General features: G+C 44.4%; 1 protein-coding gene across 4 annotated transcripts in view; it reads left to right on the top strand.

The window, feature by feature from the left end:
• PBX1 (PBX homeobox 1) overlaps positions 1-7,216 on the top strand; it is a 257,989-nt gene that overhangs the window by 108,100 nt on the left and 142,673 nt on the right. The window lies entirely within an intron of this gene.

A 7,216-nucleotide genomic window follows, 5' to 3' on the forward strand; every position in this document is an offset into this window, starting at 1 on the left:
GGTGATACTCTGGGATGGTCCCAATGCACAGATTCCAATGGCCTGAGATTTCTATGGGGCACCTGAAGAATAAATGAGCTGTACTTTTAATCCCTTTCTTCTCTGGTTCTCCACCCAGGAGACTTGCAGTGGGTTTCAGGGTAATGGACAAAGGAGGTGAACTTTTTGAGGCCTTGTGGTAAAGTATGACCTGCAACTACCCTCATTAGTAGGGTGGAGCTAGGGCATCTGGAGATGATGAGACTGCAATGCTGTGTTGTAATCCAGATGACAAGCATGTTGCATGCTGGGACTTGCCCTGTTCAGAAGCTACTGGTTGGTATTTGAAGCGAGTCTGCTCCAGTTCATAACAGTGAGAGGCCTGCTGCTGTTGTAGTCAGCTGCAAAACTCACATTGACTTCAGCAGGGTCTTCCCTTGTGGCTTTCACACTCCTGGGGCTTTCACGCTCCTTGGAAGTGTATTGATTAAGCAAAGTTTGGATGCTTCAGCCGTAAGATTCAGTGTTTTCAATAGATCCTGAGCTTTTTTGGACAGATTTGGAGTATGTAGGACTGCTGTGGATAGAGGACAAGATTTTGGGCTTCTGCAGCATTTTCTGGCCACCAGAATATTCCAAGCAAATGACAGAACTCCCCAGTGTCCCTTGTGCTGCTGGTATTTGTTGGACAGCCCAGAGGGGCAAGTATTTGCCATTGAAAAGTTAATAGGGAGACTGAATTGAATCTTGCCTGCCATCAGGGGAGTAGAAAAGCTGTTTATAGAAGAAGATCTATAGCACTGCACGCAGACCCTAGAAGTCCCCAAGTGATGCCTGAATAATCAGCTGTTTGTCTGGGGAAAGAGATTAATCCAACCAGGGTTCAGTTTAACAGGATTACTTGAGAGGGGGAGCAGAGGCAGAGAGCACTCTAGGATTTTCCATATTACCTCATATACAGACTCCACTGGCATTGCCAATAACACACAGTGCTTCAGAAGATGAGATGCTGTCTCTGGGTGTGCAATGTTACTTCTTGCAGAGGTAATACTGCTAGGCTATTTGGCCTTTGCAGAAGGAGGAAGGCGTTTCACACAGACATGTATGTCGTATATATGGAATAATATGTTTATAGATGTATAATTTGGAGTGAGCTTTGTAGACTGGGTTGTGTTTGCTGGGAAGCAGTTACTTTCACAAATGTGTTGCTAGTGAGTAGAAGTGTGCTTCAGTGACTAGGGACATTAAGGAGTTTCAAGACCTTAGGGGTCTCTCCAAATCTGCCACGGTTCTGTTGTCACTTCCAGCAAACCATTTTCCCTCTGTAAGCTCTATGGGGCAGAGACCTTCATGTGTGTCCAGCACCCAGCACAATGACCTGTTTTGGCTTCACTGGTACTGCTGTACTACAACTATAACAAGTACTAATGTAATATAAAATTTACATGTTATAAAATAGGTGCAATTAAAGGGAAAGTAGAAAAAGCTGTTTTTGGGCACTGTGCTCATGGGGAAAAGTAGAAGCAGTGGGGAAAGGCATATCAGAATGCAGTGCATGTTTAAGCATAAAGGAATATTTCCTGGTGTTTAGGAGGAGCAAAATAGCAGAGACCCTTCTTTCATGTATCTTGAAACTAGCATGGTTCAAGCTGGACCTTAATTTCTGTGAAATGTAGGATTGTCTTGAAGCTCAGCCCATGTTAAAATCAGCAGACGATCCTTTTTTTGGCCTAATAAATGGCCATAAGGTATGGGCAAGTGGGTTGAGAAATGACTGGGCATTTATATTGACAGCAAGACTGTGCCAAATGGAGGAGAATTCTAGAAAGGATGGAAGCCCTCATGTTTCAGGGCATAAACTACCCTTTTAGAAGGGGTTAGGAAGAAACTTTCCCCATAACTGCCAGTGCAAGATTTCTTGTACCTTTGTGTGAAGCAGCCTGTATTGGTGAAAGTGGAAGGTACACAGCCCAACAATTGCCCTGGTTCCTCCTAGCCAGCACCTCCTTGCTGGTTTGGTAGATGAAAAGCATGGCTAGGGCTAGGAGGAGGCTGACCTGAAGGTCCTGGGGGTTAGTGTCTTTGTGCATTCAATAAAAGGCATAGGGGAAAAGTTCAACCAAAATTCAACAGGTTGTTCTTGAGGCAGTAGAGGGGCTGCTGCCTGATGAGGTAGGTGTGCACCACAGTTTCCCTCTGGTTACAGAAAAGGTAGGTGTCAGGGGAATCAGTGAAGTGTTCCAGGCATAAGCATCACTAGAAAACATTATTTTTGGGGGTTGGGCAGTGCGGAGCGTGCCTGCCTGACCCTGCCTCTCCCTTCTGCAGGGCTATTCCAGAGCCAGTGCATGCTGGTGCTGCACACGTGGTGGCGGAGGAGTGCGTGGCGGGGGTACTGGGTGTGACGCTGTGGCAGCAGTGGCATTGGAGCCACTGTCGTTGGCCCAGTTTGTGGGGGCTAAGCCCCATTAGCCCCAGCCTTCCACCGCCTATGACCAGATACACACCCATGTTGCTGGCTGCATGCAGAAACCACCAGCCTAGATCTCCAGTGGCTCATGGGACTAGGGTGAACCACCAGAGACCCTTGCCCTCACTGAAGTTGCCCCATTTGGTCTTTGGCTGTGGCATCAGGGTGGAATGGTGAAGGGCATGGCACACCACACAAGTGTGGAGAGCTCGTGACTATGGGCTGTTCAGAAGTATAATATTGCACATAGACTATTGAACATGATGTAGCCCTGGTACGACCTACCACAACAGTTCCTCTACTGTATTTCTTTTAATCTGTTTAGAGAGAGAAGGCTAGGCATTTTCCATAGTTGGTAACTGAAGAGCGGCACTGGAGAGTTTTAGAAGGGAAATGAAAGTGTATGACTTCCAAAAAAAATTCAGTCTCTACTATATGCCTTAGAGTTGCAAAGTGGTTTTTAATTAGTTATTGGCTCCTAGTTTGAAACAATGGGGTGAAAGGATCAAGGCCAATAACAACCACACAGGTGGAAGGTAAGTGAGTAGGAGTTGGAGACCAGCACTTACTAGAACTAGGGGCACCCGCTGAAATTAGCAGAAGACAGATTCAAAACTAACAAGAGAAAGCACTTCTTTACATGGCACAGTCAACTTGTGGTACCCACTGCCCCAAGAGGTTTTAGAGGCAGACTCAAAAATGGACTAGACAAATTCATGGTTGATGCATCCATTGATAGCTGTTAAACCGAACAGTCAGGGATGTGTTCTCTGGCACTTCCAAACCAGTGTTGATGAATGCTGTGGAGGCTGACAGAGCTTGATCCCTTTAGATATACCCTAATCCATATGGTCTCCCTCTACAGCATCTACTGCTACCATGGGCAGAGACAAGATGTAGGGCTAAACGGACTTTTGGTTTGACCCAGTATGGCACTTCTTATATTCTTAGTTCTCAGTTCTACCTCTAGCTGGGGGTAACAGCAAGATCTGTTCTGGTTCAAGGGAACACCACCTGTACCAGGACATACCTGACAGCATTTGAGACCTCGCTACCTCGGAGTTTCAGAGAGAAGCCTTCCATTCACAAAGTGGTCAGAGAACAAGTAACTAATGTCACCTGTGTGTCTTGCAGACTTCTGCCTATGAGGGCAGCTTGTTATGCTGCTTATTTGAACAATGATTTCCTTAACGGGCCAATGATAGGGGAAAGGGGAGGTTTCAACTTCTTCCATAGTCCCTGCTTTCCAGTGCAAAGGGACATGGTTTATTTCTGCAGCAGTTAACCGCGCAGCGAGGAGCCACTCTGAAGATGGTTCTGAGAGAGTGAACAGGCCTGGGAAGGCAGATGCTCTGGTCAGATTTGAAATGTTGAAAGGCCACTTAACACACAAAATAACCACAGCCACTATGTGATTTCTATTAGATTAGATTCTGCTGTAGGAAAGGCCCTCCACTAGCATATACATACATGCCTTTACAGGTTTTTTGTATTGCCATAGTACCTGGTCAGGGCAGAGGGCCCCTTGTACACATACACAGTGAATAGAGACTACCCTGACCTGAAGGCTAGGGACAGAAATTACACACAAACTGGTTTAAGTGCTTGGAAACCTATTCAAATCTGTAACACAGCAGAAGTTCAGCGCACATAAACCACTTTCAAAATTGCTGAAACTGGTTTTAGACAAACCTGGATGGATGTAGCATCAGACTGAACTGATTTAGGTTAAATTGGTTAACTGAACTTCTGTCTCAGATCCCCTCCAGATTCAAGTTAACTCACAGTCTTCCACCATTCCAGGATGCTTTGTACCTCCCCTGCAAAACCCACCTGGGCTAAACTTGACCCAAGCTGTCTACTCCAGCCAAGCAGGGAGGTGTGCTCTAGCACCCCCCAGCTTCTGGCCTGGGCAATTGCAGCATGTGGCTGCATTTATAGAATCAAAAGTGAACGTCTGTTCATTTGCTTGTTGGTTCAATCTGTGCAGCTTAGATTAACCTGCGAAGATTGAACTGATTCAGCCTTGGGCTTTTTGACTGTCTGTACCTAGTTGCTCTAGTAAATGCACCTTCTTGTTTTAGAGTCTAGTCTCTTGCAGAACTGTGCATAACTGGGTGAATTGTCATGCAGAATTAGCTTAGCTCTTACTCTGCTGTTGCCTTCAGCCCTCTTTCTGTCCACACGCAAAGCCCTCACCTCTCAATTTAGTAGTGTTTCCAGCCTTGGGTTACCTTTAAGACTGAGCATATGGTTTAGCCACTGGGTTCTTCTTTTGCTTAGGCTGGTAACCTGGCTGTTTGCAGAGACAATGCAGTTTAAATCACTTGAATGCTGATAGTGATACAGTTCTTTTCCCATTGTTTGCTCTTCTGTGCTTGGAAGGCCAAGCAAGCGAGGAATCAGTGTGGCTTAGTTTACTGAAGTACATGGAACTATGGGATGTCCCCAGAAGTCTTAGTGCTTTGCGTGAGGGAGCGTAACACTAATGTGGGTATAATAACTCAGGTGGAACATTGCAAGTACTCCCACACCTGGGTTAGGTTCACCTTTGGGGCTCATTTCCAGGCACTGGTCACCCAGGCTGACTCCTAAGTGAAGATGTACCCTTTCATGGTAGGTGCTTGTGTCTTAGACTGGATGGAGAAGAGAGGGAAACGGATGCACATGAAAAGGGATCCTGCGTTATTTTTTTTCTGTTTTGGGGGAAGTGGCACCTGCTGTTGTACCCCACGACCCAGTTAGGAGGATCTAGTTTGGGTGGACATGCCACACTGGGGTCTGTATCTTCAGTCTTGGAGGCATATTCTTTCCAGTTCCTTCTATCCTAGGAAGTATGAAGCCTTTTTCTGATTCAGAAGGTAATGAAGACTTTGAAGTTGGATTCCACTGTTAAGCATGGAATGTATCAGTGAAGATGCATTTGCACCAGGCAGGTCTTGCCATATAGCCTCCCCTATTTCATTAAAGGAGAGGGGGGAAAAAAACAAAGCATATGGACATTGCTGCTCTCAGCAGGAAGTTCAATAGGGAAAATAGCATGGGCCATTGGCAAGGACCATGTACCCAGCAGATAGAAGCCTGTGCTCTCTGGTTTTCTGTGATCATGTACTAGGAAGTGTGTGTGAGAGAGAGAGACATTGCAACAAGACATGTTTGAATTTCTAAAGGGCATTTGTCTTGAGATGTTATGATCTTTGTTGCTCAGCCCAACTGGCACTTCGTAGAGTCCTGCAAGGCTTCTACTTTTTATCTTTGCGTTCTGCAGGACAAACTCTTAGTGGAAAATAAATTGTGGTAGTGTGACTTTCCCCTTTCATAAGGCAGTATCATCTGGCCTCAGCACATGGTCACAATAGGTTGATCTCCTTGGACCTCTTGAAGATTTGGGGGGTTCTAATGGTCTACAGGATTTGAGATTTGCTCCTTTGTTCTTTGCCTGGCTAGCACAAGTCAAGGAAGGATAAAACATAAGAGTGATGTGTGAGTTGAAGCAAATGATCTCATAGAAGTCAGTAGGACCATGCATTTACGTCTGTACTTTTGTTGACTTATGGCCCTGAACTATGAAACACTTTCTATTTTGAAACATTTTTAGGCATTTCTTATTTTTTATAAAACAGCCTTTTGATTCCAAAACAAGCAGGTGTGAAGATGAGAAGGAAGACGGTTCTGCTGTCTCCACAGTGTTCCCATAATTCAGATGACATGCAATCAAGTGAAAGGGTAAGGTTTTCATGGTGTAACTTTCTTGTATGTTTCTAAAAAATTAAAAATATAAAAAATGCAGTCAGTAGACCTGAGAACTACAGATGAGCTCTTAGCCATACCTTTTAAATTCAGCACCATTCACAGGGAGAAGAATATCTCAAATATTTGGTTAAAAAAACAGAATTCTAATAATAAAACTGAAAAAAATAAGGGACCCTGTTAAGATAAAAATCATATACCATGTTGATCTGGCTCCAGCTTCCATTAATCTTAATAAGGGATGCACCTGCTTATTCCAAAACTGTGCTCTGCCTTCCTTCTAAATACCCTTCTAAAGAAATCCTGGTACTATGGATTTCTAACATTGCAAGAATTTAGCTCTGTTAGTTTTGTTGGTCACTAGTTATACAGTTTGTACACTCAGAATACTCTGAACTTCTCTCAGTCAGATAATGAAATTAGACGGGTCAGTTTCATTGCATTTATAATCAGTTTCATTTTCTGTTTCTTGTATGTTAGCATTAAGGTATTTTCCTTTGGGCTCTCACGACTGAAGAGGGAGTTTAAATTTCTCTTCTAAGTTTAAGGGCGAGAGCCTGTGCAGTGATTAAAACAGCTAATGGTAGCAAGAACCTTTACCCCATTTAAATTAAAAAAAAAATGGATTTGGAGTGTAAAAATCATTTAAACATTTGAAAGATCTTTTTGCAGGACATGTATTCATGTTCTAGGACTCCAGTCCAGGAAACCACTTTTTATTAGGGCTGTGTGAAACTTCGGTTGCTGCTTCTATTCGGCGGAGATTCAGCCTGATTCAGCAGCCAAATCTCCAAATCTGAATAGAATCAGGAGATCCTTTAATCTCTCCGAATTGATTCAGAGAGATTCAATGATCCGGACATAGGCACAGCTTTAAATGTTTTTTCTACATATCTCAAGGTACCAGGCAGCTTGTGAATGCGGAGATGCTGGGGCAGATGGAGCATCCCACAGGAACACAGGGCAGGGTGGTCCCCAGCATGCTCGGCAGCAGACCCAGAAGAAGCACTTCTGATC

This window comes from Alligator sinensis, unplaced genomic scaffold (genome assembly GCF_000455745.1).
Source record: "Alligator sinensis unplaced genomic scaffold, ASM45574v1 scaffold31_1, whole genome shotgun sequence".
NCBI classification, from domain to species: Eukaryota; Metazoa; Chordata; order Crocodylia; family Alligatoridae; genus Alligator; species Alligator sinensis.